The sequence below is a fragment of the Triticum aestivum genome, chromosome 6B (assembly GCF_018294505.1).
Source record: "Triticum aestivum cultivar Chinese Spring chromosome 6B, IWGSC CS RefSeq v2.1, whole genome shotgun sequence".
NCBI lineage: Eukaryota > Viridiplantae > Streptophyta > Magnoliopsida > Poales > Poaceae > Triticum > Triticum aestivum.
This window is the reverse complement of record NC_057810.1, coordinates 501,676,481-501,691,867: the sequence shown is the minus strand read 5'-3', so window position 1 is coordinate 501,691,867 and position 15,387 is coordinate 501,676,481.

Here is a 15,387-nt window from a genome sequence, read left to right as displayed (position 1 = left end):
CCCCCATGGACACCGACGGTGGGGGCCATATCAAATTTGGCCCTCAGCCGAATACAGTTCCGGAGACCCATGCGGTTCTGGAATCAGGCAGTTCGCCTCTTTCAAAAGAGGGAGGCGCACCTACTCCATCTGTGACCTCTGTCCATCCAGAGGCACCAGAGAGTTTACTGGAAGCGCTGCAAGGTGCTTCCATTGTTGAAGAACATCGTACCCTTATGGGTATGGTGATTGAGAGGATCCGGTCCGTGAAGAGCGGATTGACCGAAGCGTGCACAAGCCTTCTAACAGGCTTTGAGGTAAGTAACGCAACTATAAAAATAATGTCACAATATAGACAGTAGCCCCTGATACTCTATCCGGTGTTCGGAAAGAAAAGCTGAACAGAGGATCAAATAATTTTTGCAGGAGTCTAACTTAATATTGCTTATGTGAATAAGCAGGCATCGCTGCTGGCTGCAACCTCGCATACTGCGGAGGTCTCCGGACTAAAGCAAAGTCTGGAGCGGACCGAGGAGGAGCTCGGCCGTGTTAAAAAGCAGTTGGAGGATAGCCGAGGTATGCAAGAATCTTGTATACAGTCAGGAAGGATGAATAAATTATAGTGGTTGAACTGCCATTTTATTTGTTAGGAGTGGCGACCGAGGTGGAAACCCTCAAGAAGGCACTGGCCGAGGCCGAGGAGAAAGTGGCCAAGGAGAAGGCCGCATGTGAGAAGGACGAGGCTTGGGTCAGCGAGGTCCAGCAGGAGCTCTAGGACGCCATCAAGAAATGTGAGTCCTTGGAGCGTGACCTTGCGGATCAAAAGTCCGAACTAGACAAGGCTGTCCAGAATGCACACGATGCTCGGGTTGAAGCCCAAGGCGCCCTCCAAGAAACCCAGGAGGCCAGGAAAATCGCGGCGGGTAAGGCCTTTATTATGCAGAGCAAATATTTGAAGAAAAGGTTGCTATTACTGACCCGGATTCGGAGTTCTCCAGGGGCGTTTGTGCATCTGCCGCGCATCATTTCAGACACTGCGGAATTCTTCCGAGCCGGAGAGGGGAGCTCTACGGAGGCGTTATTTTGGTCGCAATACCTTGCACCAGAATACCCGGTGCCGTTGAGCGACCAGCTAAAACAGTCGATTGAACTGCACAAAGTGGCCGAACTAGCCATGAAGGATTTGATAATCCGGCTATGGCCTGCCGAAGCCATCCCCAGCAGCTACTTCGGGCTCGTGAAGCGGCTGGTTAGTTCCTGCCCTCGGCTGGATGCCATCAAGCGATCGGTCTGCATTGAAGGCGTGCGCATGGCCTTCGCCCGAGTCAAGATGGACGCCGTGAAGGTTGCGACCAAGGGGCCGCCCGTGGGCAAGGAGCACCGCACGCCTGAGCTGTATTTTCATAATGTCATGGAGGGGTCCCGTATTGTAGCAGAGCGGTGTGCAAAGGATGTTATATTTCCATGAATGTATTCACGTTATCCTGTCATGTATTATGAAACAAGATCGTTATGTAATATAATGCTTGTTATTTAAAATTTTACCTCATGTGCGGCCGTATTGTGAAATCCGAGAGTTGGCCAGTCATCGGCTTCTGCCCCCATGTAGATAGTACGGGGGTGTTCGGGATAAATCTAAACACTCTTTACTCCAAAGTTTGGTCCTTAAAGGAGGTGTTTAGCGCAACGAACAAGGCAATCGGACTATGCGTCTTTACCACCCTCACTTAGCCATGGGAGTTTGATAATAGAAGTTTAGGTGCAGCCCCTAGTGTTCGTAAATCGGAACTTGGGATGCTGTAAACACCTGATCGGACAAAAAACCGATTCCTCGCATAATGCAAAAAAAATCTCTAAAGATTTGAAACCTCTCGAATAGCTGACCCGCTCTCGCATTATCATGATAGTCAGTTTTCGACTTTCTCTACTGAGGTGCTCATCCGGATGAACCAGGACACAATCGCAGTAGTTCTCCCTTTACTACCCTAGCCGATATAGTAGAACATAAGGTAGTAAACACAGGAGCCAAGCAACCCAACTATTGACCAAAGACATGATTCAGAGCCAATGCATATAATGCTATAAGTTCGGGGTGTCGAGCTATACTGTAAAAAAGTGTTCGGACATTGTTGCCGTATTACGGAGCATAATGAAGCCCCTGGCAAACTAAATCGTACCGGAGTGTACGGGCGCAATTTGATAAAAATACCAAGACAATGAAAAAATGAAATAATAGGCTAATGTTGCAAAAATTCGGCTGTAGACTATTTTTCATTGTAGTTTGATTAATACGTCAAAGCATATGTTGTACAAGTAATGCGATAAGCACTAGGGCTATTTAACATGCCCCAACCAAGGGAGATCTGCGTGCGGGTCCTCAAGACAGGTATAATGATTATTTAAAGAAACCACCTGGAAATTTTGCCATACGTCAATGCTTCTTGCCGTCTTGGTGTACCCGTCCCTCTATAGGTCCGTCGAGCAGGTCACCAGGAACTACCTGGGAAAGAAAAGAGACCTGAAAAGAAAAAGGAAAAGTAAAAGTATGCGGATCCAGGAGCGGTTGACACATATTATGGACCGCGATCTAGTTGTGCCTCCGTATATGCCCATGGTATTTTGAGTGCGTAGTTATGTACGCGCGACACGAGTGCCACCACTTGGTCGGGACTGGGACGGAGGCCAAATTGCTAGTCAAGCTCTAGACGAGCTGGACTCTCCTGTTGCACAGTAGTTCGGACTCGCTTGACGGTGTCCAGGATCTTGGCTTTCAAATTGAGGTTCTGCCTGAAAAGGCTACTCTGTACTTCTGCTGCAAGGGCGGCGGTGTGCTCCTCAGTGCGGAGGGAGCGTTTCGTGTTTCCATTGACTGTTATAACACCGCGTGGTCCGGGCATCTTGAGCTTGAGATAGGCATAGTGCGGCATCGCATAGAATCGAGCGAATGCGGTTCATCCGAGCAGTGCGTGATAGCCACTGCAGAATGGGACTAGTCGAAGATCAATTCTTCGCTTCGGAAATTATCCGGAGATCCGAAGACCACTTCAAGTGTGATTGAGCCCATACAGCAGGGCTCTATGCCTGGTATGACACCTTTAAAGGTAGTTTTGGTGGGTTTGATCCTTGAGGGATCGATATCCATTTTGCGCACTGTATCTTGATAAAGCAGGTTCATGCTGCTGCCACCGTCCATGAGGACTCGCGTCAGATGGAACCCATCAATAATTGGGTCAAGGACCAGTGCGGCTAAACCGCCATGACGGATACTGGTCGGATGATCCCTGCGATCAAAAGTGATCGGGCAGGATGACCATGGATTGAACTTTGGGGCGACTGGCTCTATGGCGTAGACGTCTCTAAGTGCACGCTTGCGCTTCCTCTTGGGGATATTGGTACCATATATCATGTTCACTGTTTTGACTTGCGGGGGAAACTTCTTCTGTTCCCCTGTGTTTGGTGGCCGAGGCTCCTCATCATCGTCCTTGCTTTGGGACCCCTTCTCCTTGTTCTCGGCATTTAACTTGTCGGCCTGTTTGAAGACCCAACACTCTCTGTTGGTATGTTTGGCTGGTTTATCAGGGGTGCCGTGGATTTGATATGGACGATCGAGTATGCGGTCCAAACTGGACAGGCCTGGATTGTTTATTTTGTATGGCTTCTTCCGCTGACCGGACTTAGAGCCTGAATCCGTCATTGACTGTCGTGTCTTCGGTGTTGTCACCGTTGTTTCGACCCTTGTGTCTATTGTGTTGGGGCTTGTCGTTGCTGTTTCTGGCTTCAGAAGTTCTAGGTTCACCTGTGTTCTTATTGCTACGGGCTAGCCAACTATCTTCGCCCGCACAAAAGCGGGTCATGAGTGCCGTGAGGGCTGCGATGGACTTCGGCTTTTCTTGGCTGAGGTGTCGAGCGAGCCATTCATCACGGATGCTGTGTTTAAAGGCTGCTAGGGCTTCAGCATCCGAACAGTCGACAATCTGGTTCTTTTTAGTTAAGAACCTAGTCCAAAATTTTCTAGCTGACTCTCCGGGCTGTTGAACTATGTGACTTAAGTCGTTGGCATCCGGAGGTCGGACATATGTGCCTTGGAAGTTGTCGAGGAAAGCATCCTCCAAGTCCTCCTAGCTGCCAATGGAGTTTTCAGGCAGGTTGTTCAACCAATACCTGGCTGGTCCCTTGAGTTTGAGCGGGAGGTATTTGATGGCGTGAAGGTCATCACCGCGGGCCATGTGAATATGGAGAAGAAAATCCTCAATCCATACCGCGGGGTCTGTTGTGCCATCATATGAATCGATGTTCACGGGTTTAAACCCTTCTGGGAATTCATGTTCCATTACTTCATCAATGAAGCAGAGGGGGTGTGCGGCGCCTCTATATCAAGCCAAATCGTGACGTAGCTCGGATGGAGTTCGTCTACGGTTCTCGGCCAAGACATGGTTATGTTTGTCGCGTCCGGCCAGGTGGTTGTCATAGCGCGTAGGGGCACGCGCCCGTGATCCATAGATCGATCTTGTCTGTCCTGCTTTGGTTTCCATGTCACGCCGCAAGTCATGTATGTATCATCGAGCTGTTGTATTTCTGTTTCTACGGCGAGGTAGTGTGGGATGGTGTTTCGCTCGAGGTGCCGCTTTGTCCTGGCCACATGGTGGCCGGTCAGCCACATTATGCACTAGTAGGATGGGCTCCAGTGCCTCCTCATCAAACTGTGGTAACAGTTTACGCTTCGGGTAGCTTTTGTTTGGGCACTTGAGGCCATATTCTTCGGCTGCTAGGACGTCGGTCCATCTATCGTTGAGCAGATCTTGATCAGCTCGAAGCTGCTGCTGATTCTCTTTCAGGCTCCTTGCAGTGGCAATTAGCCGGCGCTTAAAGCGCTCCTATTCGGCGGGCTCCTCACGCACGATAAAATCTTCATCACCGAGGCTCACCTCGTCCTCGGAGAGCGGAAGGTAGTTGTTGTCCTCCGAGTCTTCATTCAGGGCTTGTTCGTCAGGGCTGACTCGCCCATCTTCTCATTCGCCCTGTTTGGAGGTTGGCTCCTGATACGTCTCCGTCGTATCTATAATTTTTGATTGTTCCATGCCAATATTCTTCAACTTTCATATACTTTTGGCAACTTTTTATACTATTTTTGGGACTAACATATTGATCCAGTGCCCAATGTCAGTTCCTGTTTGTTGCATGTTTTATGTTTCGTAGAAAACCAATATCAAACGGACTCCAAACGGGATAAAAACGGACGGAGAATTATTTTGGAATATTTGGGATTTTTCCGGAGGAAGAATCAACGCGAAACGGTGTCCGAGGTGGCCAAGAGACAGGGGGTGCACCCTCCCCCCTGGGCGCGCCCTAGACTCTCGTGGGCCACCCGTAAGGCGGTTGATGCTCTTCCTTTGCCGCAAGAAAGATAATTTTATGAGAAAAATCTGGGCGAAAGATTCACCCCAATCGGAGTTACGGATCTCCAGATATAAAGGAAACGGTGAAGGGGCAGAATCAGGGAACGCAGAAACAGAGAGATAGATCCAATCTCGGAGGGGCTCTCGCCCCTCCCAAGCCATGGGAGCCAAGGACCAGAGGGGAAACCCTTCTCCCATCTAGGGAGGAGGTCAAGGAAGAAGAAGAAGAAGGGAGCCTCTCTCCCCCTTGCTTCCGGTGGCGCCGGAGCGCTGCCGGGGGCCATCATCATCACCGCGATCTTCACCAACACCGTCGTCATCTTCACCAACATCTCCATCACCTTCCCCCATCTATATCTAGTGGTCCACTACCCCGTAACCCACTGTACCCTCTACTTGAACATGGTGCTTTATGCTTCATATTATTATCCAATGTGTTGCCATCCTATGATGTCTGAGTAGATTTTCGTTGTCCTATTGGTGGTTGATGAATTGCTATGATTGATTTAATTTTCTTGTGGTTATGTTGCTGTCCTATTGTGCCCTCTGTGTCGCGCAAGCGTGAGGGATTCCCGCTGTAGGGTGTTGCAATACGTTCATGATTCTTTTATGGTGGGTTGCTTGAGTGACAGAAGCATAAACCTGAGTAAGGGGATTGTTGCGTATGGGATAAAAGGGGACTTGATGCTTTAATGCTATGGTTGGGTTTTACCTTAATGAATCTTTAGTAGTTGCGGATGCTTGCTAGAGTTCCAATCATAAGTGCATATGATCCAAGAAGAGAAAGTATGTTAGCTTATGCCTCTTCCACATAAAACTTGCTATCGGTCTAGTAACATAGTCAATTGCTTAGGGACAATTCCGCCACTCTTATCACCACTTCTCCACACTCTCTATATTTACTTTATTGCATCTTTATCTAAACAGCCCCTACTTTTTATTTACGTGCTCTTTATTATCTTGCAAACCTATCCTATCACACCTACAAAGTACTTCTAGTTTTATACTTGTTTTAGGTAAAGCGAACCTCAAGCGTGCGTAGAGTCGTACCAGTGGTCGATAGGACTTGAGAGTATATTTGTTCTATCTTTAGCTCCTCATTGGGTTCGACACTCTTACTTATCGAAAGAGGCTACAACTATCCCGTATACTTGCGGGTTATCAAGACCTTTTTCTGGCGCCGTTGCGGGGAGTCATAGCGTGGAGTGAATATTCTCGTGTGTGCTTGTTTGCTCTATCACTAAGTAATTTTTATTTGCTATTCTAAGTTGTTTTCTATCTTTAGTTATGGGTAGGAAACGCAAAATACCAAAAAAATTAGTTGTACCTACTACACCAATGGTTGAATAACCACTCAAAATCTATCACACTACTGATGCTTTTTACTTGGATCATCTTCGATCCCTTTGTGCTCGTGCTGAAACCCCAACTAGCTTAGTTGAGGGCAAATCTTTAGATGAGCATGCTTGTTATGTGCAACACCGTATATCTGAAAAAGGGAAACTATTATGGGATCAAATTCAACGTTTGCAATGCTATGCTTGGAATTTATGTGAAATATATGATATTACTTGTTGTTCTGAAAACCCTAAGAAACACCTTCCCTACCAATGTGAGTTTGATAATGGGATCGTATCTTCGTATGCTAAGGGTGTTTATAATTACTATGATGTTCAACAAATTGAAGAATTTGTTGCTTTTAAGGGTGCTTATGAAATTGCTTCTTTGATTGAAAAGTATGATGCTACTCTCTACAAATCTGAAAACTTTGCCATACTTGAATATTGTTATGATAATTATGCTTCTAATGCCTATGTTAAACTATATATTGAGAAATTCTCCGCTGTCCAAGAAGAGACTAATCTTTTGCAGGAAGCTATGGAAGAAGAAATTGATGAAACTGTGAGCTCATTGGATGAAAAAGATGATGAGGAGAGCGAAGAACAAAAGGAGGAAGAGCGGATTGATCACCCGTGCCCACCTTCTAATTAGAGTAACTCTTCAACTCATACATTGTTTAATTCCCCTTCGTGCTTACCGAAGGATGATTGCTATGATGATTGCTATGATCCCGTTGATTCTCTTGAAATATCCCCTTTTGATGATGCTTGCTATGCTTGTTGCCAAGATGCCAATATAAATTATGCTTATGGAGATCAACTTGCTATAGTTCCTTATGTTAAACATGAAATTGTTGCTATTGCACCCATGCATGATAGTTCTATTATCTTTTTGAATTCTCCCAACTACACTATATCTGAGAAGTTTGTGCTTACTAAGGATTATATTGATGGGTTGCCTTTTACCATTGCACATGATGATTTTGATAGATATAATATGTATGTGCTTGCTGATCCTACTTGCAATTATTATGAGAGAGGAACTATATATCCACCTCTCTATGTTTCCAATATGACAAAATTGCAATAAACTGCTTATACTATGCATTGGCCTTTACTTGGTGTGCATGCATTGTTATTTTATGACATGCTGATGCATAGGAAGAGAGTTAGACTTTGTTGTTGCATCATATATGTTAATTTGTGCTCACTACTAAATTACAAATCATTGTTAATTAAAATTGGCTTTGATATACCTTGGGATCCGAGTGGATCCATTACTTGAGCACTATATGCCTAGCTTAATGGCTTTAAAGAAAGCGCTGGCAGGGAGACAATCCGGAAGTTTTAGAGAGCCATTTATTTATGTTGAGTACTTTCATATAGTTTAAAAACAAAAAAATAAAGAGGGGAACTCAAAACTTTTCAAAAAGGAAAGTGAAAGTGAGAAAGACAAGCATCGTTGAAGTCAGAGAGCTCCTTGAACTTTGTTCATGCTCACGGAAACTTTGTGAATCTTGATTACAGAAAATTTTCATAAAAAATAATTATCCCCTTGTACAATTCCATTGTATTATAAAAATAATGTGCCAAGGTTTGCCTTTAGGATGTTTACAATGCTTGTTGGTTTGTATGGTGCAGGACAGAAACTTTGGCTGTAGTGCGCAATTTTACATTTTTATCTGGAACGTCAATTGGTTCTGATTCCTTTTGAACTTTCTTTCTATACAACTTGTTTATTTTTCCTAATTTAGGTAGAATTTTTGGGGTACCATAAGTATGGTGGATGTTCAGATTTCTACAGACTATTCTGTTTTTGATAGATTCTGTTTTTGATGCATAGTTTGCTTGTTTTGATGAATCTATCAATTTGTATAAGTGTATTAAGCCATGGAAAAGCTATATTACAGTAGACACAATGCAAAAACAAAATATGAATTGGTTTGCAACAGTACTTAGAGTGGTGATGTGCTTTATTAGACTAACGGATCTTACCGAGTTTTCTGTTGAAGTTTTGTGTGGATGTAGTGTCTAATCGAGGATGTCTCGATATGAGGAAAATGAAGAGAGGCAAGAGCTCAAGCTTGGGGATGCCCGAGGCACCCCAAGTAAATATTCAAGGATACTCAAGCGTCTAAGCTTGGGGATGCCCCGGAAGGCAACCCCTCTTTCTTCAACAAGTATCGGTATGTTTTCGTATTCGTTTCGTTTATGCATTATGTGCAAGTCTTGGAGTGTCTTTTGCATTTAGTTTTCACTTTTATTTTATGCACCATGCTGGTATGAGATAGTCCTTGGTTGATCTATAGAATGCTCATTGCACTTCACTTAAATCTTTTGAGTATGGCTTTATAGAATGCTTCATGTGCTTCACTTATATCATTTGAAGTTTGGATTGCCTGTTTCTCTTCATATAGACAACCGCCATTTGTAAAATGCTCTTTTGCTTCACTTATATTTGTTAGAGAGTGGGCATATCTTTTGTAGAAAGAATTATACTCTCTTGCTTCACTTTTATCTATTTAGAGAGATGATAGGAATTGGTCATTCACATGGTTAGTCATAAAATCCTACATAAAACTTATAGATCACTGAATATGATATGTTTGATTCCTTGCAATAGTTTTGCGATATAAAGATGGTGATATTAGAGTCGTGCTAGTTGAGTAATTGTGAAATTGAGAAATACTTGTGTTGAGGTTTGCAAGTCCCGTAGCATGCACGTATGGTGAACCGTTATGTAATGAAGTTGGAGCATGAGGTGTTTTTCATTGTCTTCCTTATGAGTGGCAGTCGGGGACGAGCGATGGTCTTTTCCTACCAATCTATCCCTCTTGGGGCATGCGTAGTAGTACTTTGCTTTGAGGGCTAAGTAGATTTTTGCAATAAGTATATGAGTTCTTTATGACTAATGTGAGTCCATGGATATACGCACACTCATCCTTCCACTTAGCTAGCCTCTATTTTACCGTGCAATTTTCGCCAGTAGCATAAACCCATTATTTACCTTCCTCAAAACAGCCACCATACCTACCTATATGGCATTTTCATAGCCATTCTGAGATATATTGCCATGCAACTTTCCACCGTTCCGTTTATTATGACACGTTTCATCATTGTCATATTGCTCTTTGCATGATCATGTAGTTGACATCGTATTTGTGGCAAGGCCACCTTCATAATTTTCATACATGTCACTCTTGATTCATTGCATATCCCAGTACACCACCGGAGGCATTCATATAGAGTCATATTTTGTTCTAGCTTTGAGTTGTAATTCTTGAGTTGTAAATCCATAAAAGTGTGATGATCTTCATTATTAGAGCATTGTCCCAGTGAGGAAAGGATGATGAAGACTATCCCCCACAAGTCGGGATGGGACTTTGGACTTTATAAAAATAAAAGAGGCCAAAGAAGCCCACCAAAAATAAAAATAAAAAAGAGAAAGAAAAAAAGAGAAGAAAAAGAAAAAGAAAAGAAAAAGAAAGAAAGAAAAAAAGAAAAAAAATGAGAGAAAAAGAGAGAAGGGACAATTGCTACTCTCTATTTTTTCCACACTTGTGCTTCAAAAATAGCACCATGATCTTCATGATAGAGAGTCTCATATGTTGTCACTTTCATATACTAGTGGGAATTTTCATTATAGAACTTGGCTTGTATATTCCAATGATGTGTAACGCCCTCGATGCGGCTATAGCTCCCACGTGTCGAGGCACGACTTAGAGGCATAACCGCATTGAAAGCAATGTCGCAAGTCAGGCAATCATTACAACATCCCATGTAATATATAATAAAAGGGGGAGATAACATAGTTGGCTTACACTCGCCACGTCACATCAGAGTACATAAATAACATCCATCATACAAATCACTCATGGCCCGACTACGGTGCCAAAATAGAAAAGACCCCCAACATGCGACAAGGCCCTGAATCGATTACCCCAACTAGGCACCACTACTGATCATCCGGAAAAGACACGTAGTATCGCTGAGAGTCCTCGTCGAACTCCCACTTGAGCTCGTAATCGTCAACTGGAGCAGAAACACCTGGACCTGCGTCTGGAGTTGTAGTATCTGTGAGCCACAGGGACTCAGCAATCTCACACCCACGCGATCAAAACTATTTAAGCTCATAGGAATGGATAAGGCAAATATATGTGGAGCTGCAGCAAGCGACTAGCATATGTGGTGGCTAACTTATACGCAAAAGAGAGCGAGAAGAGAAGGCGAAGCACGAGCGAGAAGCTAAAGGAACATCCTGCGCAAGCATAACTCCAACACCGTGTCCACTTCCCGGACTCCGCCGAGAAGGGGCCATCACGGTAACACACGCGGTTGATTCATTTTAATTAAGTTTAGTTCAAGTAATCTACAACCGGACATTAACAAATTCCCATCTGCCCATAACCGCGGGCACGGCTTTCGAAAGATCAATCCCTGCAGGGGGGTCCCAACTTAGCCCATAACAAGCTCTCACGGTCAACGAAGGAATAGACCTCCACCCAAGACACACCGATCAGACTCGGTATCTTGGTACAACAAGATGATTCGACAGGTTAAAACAAGTCCAGCAACACCGCCCGAATGTGCCGACAAATCCCGATAGGAGCTGCACATATCTCTTTCTCAGGGCACACTCAGATGAGCAATCCGTACAACTAAAACCAAACCTCGAGTTTCCCCGAGGTGGCGCTGCACAGGGCTCTAGTTCGGACCAACACTCAGAGGAGCACTGGCCCGTGGGGGGCTAAAATAAGATGACCTTCGGGCTCCGGAAACCCAAGGGAAAAAGAGGCTAGGTGGCAAATGGTAAAACCAATGTTGGGCATTGCTGGAAAAGCTTTAATCAAGGCGAACTATCAAGGGGTTCCCATTATAGCCCAACCGCGTAAGGGACGCACAATCCGGGAACATAACACCGATATGACGGAAACTAGGGCGGCAAGAGTGGAACAAAACACTAGGCGAGAGGCCGAGCCTTCCACCCTTTACCAAGTATATAGATGCATTAAGATAACATAGCAATATAATGATATCCCAACAAGTAAATAAATGTTCCAACAAGGAACGGCTCCAATCTTCACCTGCAGCTAACAACGCTATAAGAAGGGCTGAGCAAAGCGGTAACATAGCCAATCAACGGTTTGCTAGGACAATGGTGGGTTAGAGGTTCAACATGGCAATTGGGAGGCTGACAAGCAAAAGGTAGGCATCGTAGCAGTGGCAAAGCAAAAGAGCGAGCAAACTAGCATAGCAAAGATAGTAGTGATTTCGAGGGTATGATCATCTTGCCTGCACAGTTGTCAGAGTTGGCTGGATCCTCACAAGCAAACTCAATGGGCTCCTCGGTAGCGAACTCGTCTCCCGGCTCTACCCAACAAGACAAACAAGCAACAAGGATACAATCAACCACGGGCAAGTCCAAGCAATATGATGAAATGACGATATGCTATGCGGGATGCGATGCGGGATGCAAAATGCAAGATATGACAGGAAATGCATGAACCTGGCATCAACTTGGAAAACCAAGTGTGCCACTGGATAGAGGGGATGAAATCGATTGAAAACGATATAAAGATCATTGGAATCGGAGCTACGGTTTGGAAATGGCAAGCGTTTTAAGATATGACACCGGTATGCGATTTACAACAAGTAGGCATCTAAATGCAACGAAATGAACATGCTACAGCCACCAAACATAAAAACAAAATACATGGCAGTGAAGTACACAAGATGGTTGACAAAACACTAGCACTGAGCCATAGGCAAATTCATCCATTAAGAGGTTCAAACAAGTATGGCTAAAACGCAAATGCAAAACAGATTCCAAACTTAGTGAAATTAACACAAGTCTGAAATTTCAGATCACGATGCTCTCTTCGGAGCAGCAAAACAACATGATAGAGAACCTGAACATGACAAGTAAGAACATGGCATGGAGCTACTCAACAAGCTTAACAAAACACCCAAAGTGACCTGGGGCCAAAAGGGTTCACAAAATACTCTACCGAGCTCACGAACATCGCTCGAACACAATCAGTTTTCAGACTTAGTGAAAACTGAGACATGCTGAAATATAACTCACGAAGGCATGTAAACGAGCTTGATGCACTCACTACGGTGCAAGTCATGGCAAGGAAAGCATATAACCAGCAAGAAGGCACAATGTGCTAGCTACCCATGGCAAGAACAAAGGCATAGCATGCATGGAACACTAACGGTAGCATCGGCAAAATCGCAAACAAGTTGACGATTTGCCCAGATTAACAACGAAGCAAAAGTTGAGCTCGATTGAGTCAACCTAGAGCACTCCACATATGCCAACAAAGACATGGATGGATAGAGCATAACATAAATATCAAAACTCCCTTACTGATCATCCTCAAAAGAGGCACGGATCACTAGGAAACAAGCTGGACATATAGCATCATGAACTAAAAATCACTAAGTCCCTGAAATCTGCAATCTCAGGTACCTCTCTTCGCAAGCTTGCACAAGACAACACACACATCCTAAAAATCCATGGGTGACACCTCTGGAAAGAAGACAAAATGCTTAACAATACATCCTAAAGGGGCACAGGCATATCATGCACGAATTAAACATGGTAAAAATGACAAAAGTGCATGATGAACTAACGGATCTGCAATTTAACTCACGAAGCCTCCTTCTAACAGCATTTTGGGTATCAAGATGACCTCAAATGCAAAGGATGCAATGGAATGAAATGATGTACATGTCGAGTCGAAGATTTTGATATATCATATGCCCAAATCGGAGCTACGGATGCAAAGTTACAGGCAGTCAAAGAATGCATCAAGAACTAGGGTTTGGGGAAAAAGTCAACCCTAGAATTTCTGATCTGAGATCCAGATCGGGGCACTGTTCACCGACGCGGAAACCGAGGTTCGTCGGCCGGAGTTGGAGCTCTCGCCGGAGCTTGCGGACGCCGGGGAGGCCTTGGAGCGGCGCGCCGGCCGGAGGAGAGGACGGCGATGGGGCGGCGACCACCGGGCGGCGAGGCGGCGACCACCGGCGGACGGCGGGGCCGCGGCTCGAGGTGCCGGCAGGCGACGACGGCGGGCGGCGGCGCCGGTGCCTCGGGTGGCCGGCCGCGAGGAAGAAGGGCGGCGGGGCGCGGGCGCGAGGCGGCGGAGGAGATGGGCCACGGGGGCCTCCCGCGGGCTCGGGCGGGCCGGCGCGGCGGCGGCGATGTGGGCGCCCGCCCGGGACACGTGGCGCAGCGGGGTTGGCTGAGGCGGATCGGCGGACGTTGTCCGGCCGGGGGCGGACACGTCCGTCGGCGGAGATTCAGTTTTTTTTTTAAAACTAGGGTTTCGGACGGGGGAAGAAGAGATCCGAATGGAGGGGGTATAAATAGGCATAGAGGGAGCTAGGAGAGTCCAAATGAGGTGCGGTTTTCGCCCACACGATCGTGATCGAACGACCGAGACGATGGAGCAGAGTTTGGTGGGTTTTGGGCCAAATTTGGAGGGCGTTGGGCTGCAACACACACGAGGCCTTTTCGGTCCCTCGGTTAACCGTTGGAGTATCAAACGAAGTCCAAATGACCCGAAACTTGACAGGCGGTCTACCGGTAGTAAACCAAGGCCGCTTGGCAAGTCTCGGTCCAATCCGGAAATGTTTAAACCCCACACACGAAAGAAGACTAGAAATGACCACCGGAGAAGAACGAAGCGCCGGAATGCAAAACGGACAACGGGGAAAATGCTCGAATGCATGAGATGAACATGTATGCAAATGCAATGCACGATGATGACATGATAAGAGATGCATGACACGCAAGCAATGACAACGCAACAACAGCGAATAACTGCACGACACCTGGCACATCGGTCTCGGGGCGTTACATGATGCTTCCTCAAAATTCCCTAGGTCTTCGTGAGCAAGCAAGTTGGATGCACACCCACTTAGTTTCTTTTGTTGAGCTTTTATATATTTATAGCTCTAGTGCAGCATGGCAATCCCTACTCACTCACATTGATATCTATTGATGGGCATCTCCATAGCCCGTTGATACGCCTAGTTGATGTGAGACTATCTTCTCCCACTTTTTGTCCTCACAACCACCACATTAGACCACCATAGTGCTATGTCCATGGCTTGCGCTCATATATTGCGTAAGAGTTGAAAAGCTGAAGCGCGTTAAAAAGTATGAACCAATTGCTCGGCTTGTCATCTGGGTTGTGCATGATTTGAATACTTTGTGTGATGAAGATGGAGCATAGCCAGACTATATGATTTTGTAGGGATGAGCTTTCTTTGGCTATGTTATTTGGTAAGACATAATTGCTTGGTTGGTATGCTTGAAGTATTATTGTTTTTATGTGAAATGATAGACTATTGCTTTGAATCATTCGTGTCTTAATATTCATGCCATGATTAGACATATGATCCAGATTATGCTAGGTAGCATTCCACATCAAAAATCATCTTTTTATCATTTACCTAATCGAGGACGAGCAGGAATTAAGCTTGGGGATGCTGATACGTCTCCGTCGTATCTATAATTTTTGATTGTTCCATGCCAATATTCTTCAACTTTCATATACTTTTGGCAACTTTTTATACTATTTTTGGACTAACATATTGATCCAGTGCCCAGTGCCAGTTCCTGTTTGTTGCATGTTTTATGTTTCGCGGGAAAACAA